This window comes from Pinus tabuliformis, chromosome 3_2, assembly GCF_031772625.1.
Source record: "Pinus tabuliformis cultivar Carrire ecotype Pingquan chromosome 3_2, CPIR1, whole genome shotgun sequence".
NCBI lineage: Eukaryota > Viridiplantae > Streptophyta > Pinopsida > Pinales > Pinaceae > Pinus > Pinus tabuliformis.
The window spans coordinates 889,158,597-889,170,651 of record NC_142302.1 but is presented as its reverse complement, the minus strand read 5'-3'; the positions used below and the strand labels follow the sequence as shown (position 1 = coordinate 889,170,651).

The 12,055-nt window shown below is 36.3% G+C and overlaps 1 pseudogene; it reads left to right on the top strand.

Moving 5' to 3' along the window:
- The first annotated feature begins 10,106 nt into the window (after window positions 1-10,106).
- On the top strand, window positions 10,107-10,771 carry LOC149183471 (uncharacterized; annotated as a pseudogene).
- The last annotated feature ends 1,284 nt before the right edge of the window (window positions 10,772-12,055 follow it).

Below are 12,055 nucleotides of genomic sequence, written 5' to 3'. Positions count from 1 at the left end.
ATGTCTTATTTAAAAGGTGCACTACAAAAGACAAAAAAGTTTCCCACAATAGTATACATGCCCAAAAGAGGAGAATGAGAAAAAGTGAAGGAGCATTGTCATGGAACTAGTCGTTATTTGGTTGATTATACTGTAGAATGGCACAAAGGAATGGTTTATGAAGCACTTGCTATGCTAGAAATTCTTGCAAGTCATCAAGAGAAAACAAGTATTTATGGTGGAGTTAATTACAACTAGTTCATATCAAAATCAGAAAAGCGCAGATATTGTCTTGTTGTTATTGCACACAATTAATCAACAACATCCTTTCCCATCTCAAGAAATTGGAGCTTATGAATCTGCGAAAATCAACCCATAATGGCATGGCGACAACAGTGGGAGTCAAACCCATGACCTTTTGATTAGTTGGTTTATTGGTGCATTCCTTTTTAAAATAAGTGTTGCACAAATCCTAACTATAAGGAAAAGAGGGTCGAAGTCATAACTTTACTCTAGCATTAAAGGTATGAATTATATTTTATTAAAAGGCTTCTAATTGAAAATTTGACATCATGAGTGAAGTTTGTATTTTTTCAAAAAGTGGTGAAGTGATAACCCATCATTTCAAAGCTATAAAATGTTAAAAGAAGAATCATATTTCCTAGTGTAAGGAAAATGTATGAGTGTATGAATGAGGTCATTTCTCAATATGAATCATTTTGTAAATGTCCATGACAAGTAAAGATGTTTGTTTTTTAATATAAAATCTAGAGTCAATGATGAGTTAAAATTAAGAGTAATGAAGTCTTGGTAGGAGTCTGAGCCAAAGAAGAGTCAAGCGTGTATTGAAGTCAAAAACAAGTTAGAGTTATTGAATGTGTTAAAAGGGTGCATCATCGATGGTACTCAAGACCTAAGCTTAGATTTAAATTCAAGTCACTGCACAAGAGTTTGTTAATATAGGAAGCACTGATTGAACCTAGATGAAATCAAGGAGAAACGGGCAATTAAATGTGGTGAAAGGAAAATCAAAGGGAGTATTGGTCATCAAAGGAAACATCAGCTCAGCGGGAGTTGTGAGATGGAACTATTGGGTAATTTAATTGTTGGTTAAATTACTTGCATTAAATTATCAATCCAAGGTTCATGTACTTGCGAAGTATACTTGCACTATATATGCTAGGCTATCAATTTTCAAATATAAAGAAGACTATTCTATGGAAATGTTTGCAAGATGAAAATTAAACCTATTTATGAAAATATCTAAGTGAGCACACACACATGTTCTTTCTCAAAGACTATATTAAATAAATCATCAAATTTGGAACTCGAAAAGTACAGGAATTCAAGACAAATTTATTCTAGTTCTATATTGTGAAAGTTTTGAAACTTCTATTCTAATGAAAAAGAAATGAAACTAATTCTATTAGGCTTTGAAAATAAATTCTAATCTATTGAACTTTGAAAGGAAATATATTCTAAAATCTAATCTATCAAATTCAAAGACAATTGTAATATATTGTTCTTGAAAGCAAACCTAATCTATTATATCATGAAAGAAAATATAATCTATGAATCAAAAGCAAGTTTAATTTATGAGACTTTGAAATTAAATCATATTCTACAAACAATAACTAGGAGAGCAATGAGATTATACACTAAAATGAGAAGCAAATGATAGGAATTGAAATAGAAGAAACCTCAGAGATTACTAATGTGTGCATACTAGACCAAAGTTATTCATAACTATTCAACTCATAAATATGAGACTAAGCAATAAAATAACAATGCAGTAAATATTTTGTTTGTGTTGAGCTTTGTCTCAAGCGCTTGACCTGTGGGAAAGCACAGCAAGTATGTAAAAAGGCAAGATGAAATCCTAACTGAGAAAAATGAGCATATAAATAAAAATAGAGTATTAATCTGAATACAGGAAAGATAGATAAAGAATAAATCAAATGAAAGAAATGAGAGAACATCTATATTATTTAACTCACATGTCTTCAGGGTGACCTCCTAAGGAGTACGAGGTACTAGAAACTCATATCACAAAATTGAAGTCACCAACAACAATTATATCCACACCATAACAGAGCTTTGTATTAACTATAATGTGTAAACATAGTTTTATCCACAACAATAAATCTCAACAACAATATTAACTTCATAACTATGTCTCACTTACAAATGAAGCATTTTTATAAGGTTTAAAAAATAAACAACTCGAGAATTTGTTGCTTAAGAACTAGAATTGAGATTGACATCTTGATCTCTGAATTAAAATAAGAGTCTTTCTTCTTATGATTCACTACTAAAGGAGTGAATTGTGAGAAGACACATTCTCATGCATCCTCAGTCTTCAATCTTATCTTCAAAACCTCGCTTGTTTGATCATAACATTGGCTCTCTTGATTATAGTGCTAATTCACTGGATATGCTATGTGTTACACGTGCGCCATGGCTATGTTGACTATAGGTTTGACTTAAAAGTTGCATTGAACCTATTATTTTTCTCACATGGCCAATAGGTATATCCCCATCTTGGAAAAATTTGGAAACTTCCTATATGCTTTAGCTGATTTTTTACAGATGCAAACATATAGAACCTTGGATCTAGTTGCAAAATATTAGACTAGTTGCAAAAAATGCACAATTAGTTAGCTATTGTCTAGTTAAACCAATTTCACAAAGTAAAACATATAGACTTGAGAAGATTATGGACATTTACCTTATTGATGTAATCACATGGCTCAGATGACGCTTAACCCATGGAGACGATGAAATAGAATGGAAATAGTTGGCAAAATAAGTGAAAAAGGAAAATTGCACTATCAAAAAGAGGACAAATTTGGAGGCTCAATAGGAACATCATTCAAGTATTCAGAATTTTCCTCATTTGCTAAGAAAGGTATATCAACGAAGCATATGTCCATGGGGGAGTCTAGTATATATAGATTATCACTAGTTTCATTCACAAGGAAAGAGGGTAGTTGTATGTCAGAAGGTCAGAGAAAATGATATAGACTTAGCTGAGGGGGAGTTGTAAGCTTAGTAGAAAGAGGATATATTTAGGAGGAGAGATTTACTCTTCAAATATGAAAGGCTTGCATTCTTATTTATTTTAGCAACCAATACCGTTAGTAGCTTGATATATTAAAATAGGAGGAGCATTTGGAAGAGATATTGATATACCATGGGACAAGTGAACAACAATAGAAGTAAGGTAACATTTGGACCATAATGCATAAGAAAATTGTTTATGCTTGATGTCAACATGTTTGATCAGTGGATAAGATAAATGCCTTTGCCATTGATGTCAAAGGGGGAGAATGATTAGACATTAGCACCTCAAAGTAGAGAGGAGAATGAGAAGACATTGGCAACTCAAAGCAAGAGGGAGAGTGAGCAGTAATGGAACTTTAGAGTTATTTGGTGCAAGTTTCAACAACCTAAAAGGGGGTCACGGCTCCCAAAGGAATCAATGACTAACGAGGTTTATTGTTGTTGCCATTAATGACAAAAGGGGAGATTGTTGGTAGCTTGTTGTTGTCACTGATGCGAAAGTTCAATCATTGATGTCAAAATTTAGTCATTGATGTAAGTTCAAGGGGAGCCTATTGAGTTTATTAGCATTGTGCTATGCTTATGATGTCATTGATGTTTTTTTCTTCTTATGAAGTATTGGTAATCTAGTTTTTTTGTAGAGTCTTTGACATGTATCCCGTTAGCCTATCTTTGATGGTATTTTATCTACCTTGTTTAAAACAACATGATAATTTCTTGGTTAGATAGCCCTCTCAAAGAGATTTCCATTGATATATGGCACTTGGTAAATTCTTAAGGATTGAGGAGAAAAATCATTTTGAAGTGAAGGATGTGTTAGAAAGCAAAGATGGGTTCAATGCATCCAGTCATCCAAGGCGAGGGACAAGAAAGGTGCTCTTATTTAAGTGAGAGGAAAAATGGGTAGATTAGTCATATTAATATAGACTTTGATGAACTCTATACTCTTCAAGATCATATGTGCATTCAAGTCTCTCGAAGAGTAATAGGGAAATACTTAAGAAATTTATCAGATCTCAGATCTCCTAGATCCAAAGACCAGGTGGACCCCAATACAACGTGGCAACACACATGGTGCCAAATGGAAGAGACATGTGGTAAATTGATAATGTGGCACCCTGAGGGGACGAGATGTGGAACGATGCTAACATGGCAAGGTGACATGACATACAAGTGGCAATGATATGCCAAACAAGTCGATAACATGGTAGTAAGAGGACATGACACGTAGAATCCAAATGGCACTATAGGTTCCATCTAGGTGGCACCAAATGGGAGTGATGTGGCACAAATTATGACATGGAACTCTATGGTCATGACATGTGGTAGGTGGATTTGAAATTTTTGGGTGGCCAAATGGTCCTTTTTCAAGTGACACTTGGAAATTACATGGCATGACAGGCGGCAAAGAAATGACATGCAAAATGATGTGGCGGTGACATGGCAAAGAATGTGGAATAACTTGGGATTCATGCTAGGATATTGTTTTGTAAGGCCTAATAGTGTTAATAAATTTGGTGATTTTTCATGTTTTTTCAATCTGGAGGCACAAGGTCATCTAGGCACCTGGTGGTCCGAAGGTGCACATAGTATGTGCCATTAACAACCAGTCAGATTCCATATATACATAATATAGACTCCATTATAGGCTTATGTGAGGATATCTAGCCAAATAGGTAATCCAGAGGTGTAGCGTCAATACAAAGGGTAGAGGGGATTAGATCCTCAGATTCCAAAATCGATGGATTGACGCAAGTTAAAATCCTATTTGACCACTCGACCTTACAATGGTGTTGGTGAGTGTGAAAGGGAGAAGGCTCTAGATGTTGGATCTCCCGGATCCAATACTTAGCATGAAGGTACCATTCACCTATTCGCTTATCCAGTGGTGTTGTCTCGATGTAAATGAGAATGGAGACCAAATCACGAAATTTATCCAACTATGAGGAAATCCAAGCCTAGACTAGATCCAATGGTGAATGAAGTGTCTAGGTTGAAGAAGGACTAGATAATCAGGTCATCAAAAGAAAAAGAAAAAATGTTAGAATGGAGAAAGGGCACATTGCATAGGCTACAGGGCTAAGAACTTTTAGGCCTAATTCTCCAGTTCTAGCCCATGGTCGTATGCTCCAAGGAAAAAAACTTAAAGGGTTGAGATGAGAAATTTGGTGGCGTCAGGTGCCAAATTTCAATTAAAATGTTGAAGTGCTAAAATTCTATTGGGGGAAATATGATGAATCTACTAATATTAAATAAAACATAAAATGACATGAGAAGACAAAACATATTGTATTCTCATGAGTGAAGGAAAAAGGACTGATGAAGACAAACAATATTGTGGAAGTTTGTGAGATGAAGTGGTGCTACAAACATTTATATAAGTTGAATTCCTGGGCAGATAATGGATGAAAAGAGAGATAAAGATAGACAATGTGCAAGAAAGGAATGGGAAGAGGTTGAAACTACTAAATGCCATAAATTTGAATCAGATAAGAGACAAAAGGTGTAGAGAAGAGTTGAGTAGAGGTTGAAAGTGGAGATTGGTTGAAAACTGAAGTTTTTGTGTGCAAGAATATTGTTGAGAATTAGAGAAAGAGAGGGTGCTAAAAAGAAAAGATCAAATAAGATGGAAAAAACTAATATTAATATTGTTTATCAAGGGATTAGAGTCTCCTTCACTTAGGTGCCTCCAAACAGTGGGAATTGGTGCTTCTAACAAGTCGGTGCTTGCAAAGAAAAAGGGGGTTATAACCTCCTGAAGGTTGGTGTCTACATAATTGGATGTAAATTGAAGTTGATGCTTGCATTTATTTACAAAAAAAATAAAAGAATATTTGTGGTTTTATCCTAGATGGGTTTCTACTGAACATATTGTGTCTAGTTCTTCATGTGATTGATGCAATGTTGTATTATTGAATGAATTTCAATAGCTAAATACTTGTTTAAAATCTACATAACACCGGTTCCCACCCACCCCCCAATATTATTGTGGTTTCCAATAGACATATGATATGTAGTGTCAAAAAACAATGTTGATGGTTTGAGAAAAATCCATTAAAATCGCTTTTCATGTGTCTTTGTGTCCATTATGCATGCTTTACACAAGGCCTGCCTAGAATCTTCAACCTCATGGTTTCCTCATATTTATACCTCCATATCTGATGGAAAATAGAATGAAGGAGAATACAATATTTGAACTTGAAACCTTAGAAGAACCATTCGCATTATCTAGGAAAAAAAATCTTGGAGGCAAGGGTTTCACACTAGTTTCATTCATAATGGTTAATGGAAAATGCAACAATTTATATGGACATGATGATGTTATTGAAAAGTTAAAATTTCAAATTTTAGAGTAAGTTAAGTGTCAAATTATCAAAGCATCAATGCTTATGTATTATTGTACTAATTCACATTATTAATGCAGAACATGCTTATGTTTATGTAGTATGGGTATTTGGACTAATATCCACATCACTACTTGAATTTATTATTTATTGTATAATCCTTTTATCAACGAGTGTGCAATCCAATCCTAGCAATCCCTTTATCATTGTATTTATGAATATGAATCCCAAGCCTAGAAAATTCAAACAAAAGAATGCAACCCATGGAAATTGACTAGCCTTGAGGGTTAGCTCAATTGGTCGAGTCCTCGTTGTTAAATCACCTTTGTTATGGAGAGGTCACGGATTCAATTCTCTTGACACCCTCAGGGTCAAACTCCATGGTTGTGCCGACGGGAAGTGATCCCTTTGGGTGGACCTGCTCGGTACAAATATTACATGGAGGTGGTAGTCATCAATCTCTGGGGTTTGTGAACCACATAAGAAAAAAACCATGGAAATTGACAAGGAAAATGCAGAGATTGTGACAACAACAAATAAATGGAGGAAGGCATTAAGAAGGGTTGTTGAGGTTATGGTGGTGCTACAAGTCACCACCACTCATGATTTTGATATAAAGAGTGTTATTGTCGTTAATGTGACTAATTTCATCATCAATAAGTGGGACCATTCATACCAACTGCATGTCATCCAATTTTGGTTTATTATTGCTAAGGCTACGTTTCTCAATTTCATAGAGCCTCATGGTGTATCCTCTTTAGTGTAACATAATTTGTTCATGATTTTGGATTATCACTATATTTATGAATCTGGAATCAAATCCTAGCAAATTCTAAAGAAAAGGAACACAATCCATGGAAATTGATGAAGAAAATATAGAGATTGGAACAACAAAAGAGAAGTGGGGAAATGCATTAAGCGGGTTTGTTGAGGCTATGGTGGCACTACAAGTCACCTCCAGACACAATTTTCATATGGAGAGAATATATGTTTGTAATATATTGGTTTCATCTTCAATAAACAATGCAATATCATTCTCACCAAACGAAATGTCATATAGTCTAGGAATGTTGTTGTTCGGGCTACATTCCTCGATGCTGAGGAGCTTCCAATTCATCTTATTTACTATGACCCTGTTCATGGATTTGATCTTTTTCCATTTTGATCCCTTCATCATTAAAGTTATGAAATGTTTTATGGATTACATAAATACATAGAAAAGGAGGAGAGAGCTAAGGGGTTAGAGGAACTTACTATATTAGACCTTCAAGCATTAGAATTCTACAAAAGTACAAATGGGTACTATTACCACAAAATCTAGCAAGCCTCGGAGAGGGAATCCCTACAAGGAAAGAGCTAGAAAAAGTGCTAACAATGGGGTAGAGGCCCAATGTCACCTCAGCCAAAACCCCCTACACTTTATGAACTTTCACTGATGGGAGGAGTCCCAATAGGAGGGATATCACTTAAAGTGTATGTGCTAGGTATTATGCACAAAGTGATCAAGATAAATTTCATTCAAGAGAGAGACTCAATAATGGTTTAAGTCTTCAAATAAGCAAAACACTTTCAAAGAAAATCCCAAGGAGAGAAGGCCCAAGACCTAGGGTTTTGAGATTTTTTGATGATGATAGGTATTCACAAGGTCAAGTCCGAAGAGAAATGGTTTTCTTAGAATGATATTAAACTAAGCCAAGGCACATGAAACCCTCAACAAAGACCTCAAGTTGAGGGGAAAAGAAACTAGGATTTCCCTGTTGGAGCAACACCTAGGGCAAGAGATTTTATGGATGAAATTTGAGTGGAAGCCCAAAAAATTAATAGGTTAGGTAGCATAAACCTATCTATTAATGTTTAGGTTCTCAAATAACCAAAAATCCTCCTCCCTAAAATTTTGCTACAAGCCCCAGATTTTCACCCTAGCCTTAAAAAAACCGATTTTAAGGAAACAAAATTATGGAGAAAATTTAGGATTGATCACCAATTACTTGGATTAGTGCCTCATCCTTTAGGCATATGGAATCAAGGACGTGATAAATAAGCCAAACTTATTGCTAAGGAGGCCAAAATTTGATGTCCTAGGTATCAAAATTCCAACATTCACCCATTCAATGATAAATGGAGTTTGATGAAGAGTTATAAGAATTCCTCCACTGTGAATCTTCATTACATGTTATACAATGAGTAACATATGAAATTCTTAACTAGATAGCCTTTAAAATTTATTTTCAACAAATTAGGGTACAGTGAAGCACAATCTAGGAGCAACAATTGCATACATTAGATAGAACCAAAATGATAATCTTCAAAAATATGCATTTGCAAGATAACATGTAGTATATCCATCTATTCACTAAACAAATAACTCCAAAGACAATCCAAAATAGCTTCCAAACATCAAAATGCATTCCAATAATCTCCAATAGCCAAGGAACAAATGTGAGTTTCTCTCAAAAGGTAAAATTATCCAACTGATGACGATGAGAGAATAAAATGATCTCTCTCTGATTTATACATGTCTAATGATGTCTAATTTAGCCTAAAATCCCCTTCAATTTGTAAAATGATGGGAAAAACTAGGTGAGGTTACAAGCCAACCTCATAACTAATGTAAAACATAAGAAATAATCAACAAAAGAGGCCGAAATGTTGACATCATGCATTTGTAGGCACTTCTAGGTCATTCGTTGGGATCCTCCAATTCCAAGTCGAGTATAGAGTGCTCCAAAAATCTGGATCTAGGGGTTGTCCCCTATATCTCCATGCAAATCATGCTACACAGCTCATTTTTGTGTTTGGGGCACAAAATGGGTCTCATAGTTCTCCTAGTGATAGAATAGACTAGTTCTGCTCCAACGTTGAGGGCTCTGAGGATGGTGCTATCCCTCCCATTTTATCAAGGGGTGAGACAAACCTTATATAGGCCTCAAATTAGCTATCAAAACCCACGTATAATGTTAAGCTAGTTGGGGGCATGTTGGTCCAATTGCATAATCTCATGAATAATGTGGGGAAAAGTGTAAATTGTTGGAATGTTGTAGGCGCCCATGGAATGGAGTGATGTGTAAGGACCACGATTCAGACTATTTACATTTTTTTTTATAAGTTAACAGCAAATACAACTAGAAAAGAAACGCATTGAAATTTCAAATTTATTTAGCACACACATTCCTGGAACTCATTTCAGGAATGTGTGTGCTAAATAAATTTGAAATTTCAATGCGTTTCTTTTCTAGTTGTATTTGTTGTTAACTTAAAAAAAAAAAAAATGTAAATAGTCTGAATCGTGGTCCTTACACTTGGTATCAGAGCTAAGTTAAACCCTTGAGACCTATAAGCCCATGACTAGTTTTGATTAAATTTCTACAACATTCTACCCTAAAATTTTGTATAATGTACTTTAGGACCAATGTTCTAAATGACCATATGCTAAAATGATTTGTGAACAAGACTCTGCGGATAAAATAAGGTCCTATAGTAATGCCGTGGAGACGGTCGACCTACAGGTTACCGTAACTATGTCTACAACTTACTTAAAGGTTAGAAGCCGCAGTACAATATATTATGTTAGGCTTTGGAAGTCTTTGATTTTTAATGCTCATCACGTTATTGTCTTTCTGCTTGCATTCAAGATTTCCCACTGGGATGCCCCTGCAAAAATAGTATTGCTTAACCTTATTACGGATTTTGTGATATGTCTGTTTTTTATCGCACCGAAAAATGAAGGCATCCGAATACGAAGAGATTCGAACCCTTCTCCTCCAGAATGATACCAACCCAAATATTTTCACATTCGTCCAGGATCGTTTCTCTTCCGTTCCCTTGGACACCTTCATTGCCATCTCCTCACAAGAGAAATCTCGCCGCCTCCGATCAGACTACCCCAAGCTCACCAAACCCCATTTAGTTCGCCAATATGTTGCAAGGTACACTGCGGGGGAAGATGTCTTAACCATAAGCCGGGACTCGGGACTTCCCCCTGTCTTCTCTGCAGGTTTTTGTTCGAAAATCTTCTGGGCTTAAACAAGCAGCAGATCACGCAGTGCCTTAAAGATCCACTGAGCCTTCGTGGATTTGAAACAAATTTAAATTCGAAGGATAATGTCTCCATAACCGTTACCAAATTTATTCAGGATGCTGAGAAATGCGTGGAGTCGGACCAGGTTGCTTCGCCACGGGTTGAGATGATCCGCCGAGTTACTGGACTAGAATTAGTCAAGGCCTGCGCAGACCTTGTGGCTCTACAGTGGGGTATGGAGATCCATGTGGAAATAACTAGAAGGAGATTGGACTCGAATGGTTGTGTAGGGAACGCCCTGGTGGATATGTATGCTAAATGCCAGAGAATGGATATTGCATGCAACCTACTTATCCAAAATGTCTGAGAGAGATTTGGTCTAGTGGATGATGATGATCTCTGGGTATGGTTAGGATGGGCATGCCAACGACGCCTTGACGCTGTCCGTCAAATGAAATCGAGTGGCATGATGCGAATTTCAATTGAGTTACCATTCTGAGTATAGTCCCGGCATACGCTGAGTTGGGCGATCTACAGGAAGACAAAGACGATATTCTACATCATCATTGCCACATGATTTTCCAAATATAAAAGCATCATGAGTCAGAAGACGTATTTCCATTGTGTTTTCACCCAAAAGCCACTAAATTGTGCTTGTTGGCCACCGTTTTTATTTAGCAGAGTTTTGGCATGATACTGCCCACTGGTTATGGGTGCATCCTTTCTAGCTCATTTATGAATATGGTTACTTATTAGTTGAAGAATGCTCGCAACGATGTTTTTGTCTATACCTGATATTAAATGGTACCCTTAGCAACAATGAAGCAGCAACCATTGTGCAGCCGAGTGAAGGGTTTGGAATGAAATGAATTTATATTATATACTGTTTATCTGTAACAGCATATAATGTAGAAATATTCCTGCACAAAATGAGACACATTTCTGAGGACGCGATGGACAATGGAGGATTGTCATTTCTGTTAGGCCATACACATTTACTTCCCTGTGCTGTAGACCGCAGCTGGAAGTAGATTTGAGAATGCAGGGCCTCAAAAATGGCAGCTAGCCTCTTTGTTTTCAAATGCTTTCTGAAGAAATAGCAATGCAGGCCACTCCAGCGAGCACTCACCTTAATGTTGCCAATCTATTGGTTACATGCCATATTACTGGTTATTACTACCTATGTTACTGGATCCGTAGTTTGGGGCTGGATCCACGTTTCGGTTCTGGCTTCGCCAAGATCTGTGAAGGATCCCCCTGCGATGTGCGTTTATACATACATATTGTGCATGGACATTATTGTAACCAGCATCATACCCGCAGAATGGAGTTTTGTCATTTCTGATAGGGCATGCACATTGTACTTCCCATGCTGTAGATTGGGGCTGAAAGTACGATTGAGATTACAATAGTTTTGGGTTAGTGTTGGGCCTCAGAAAATGGCAACTGCTGTCTCTGTTTTCAAATAGGCATGCACATTGTACTTCCCATGCTGTAGATTGGGGCTGAAAGTACAATTGAGATTACAATAGTTTTGGGTTAGTGTTGGGCCTCAGAAAATGGCAACTGCTGTCTCTGTTTTCAAATACTTTATAATGAAATGGCAATGCAGGCCATTCAAACTAAATGAAATTTACAAATTTGTTGATTT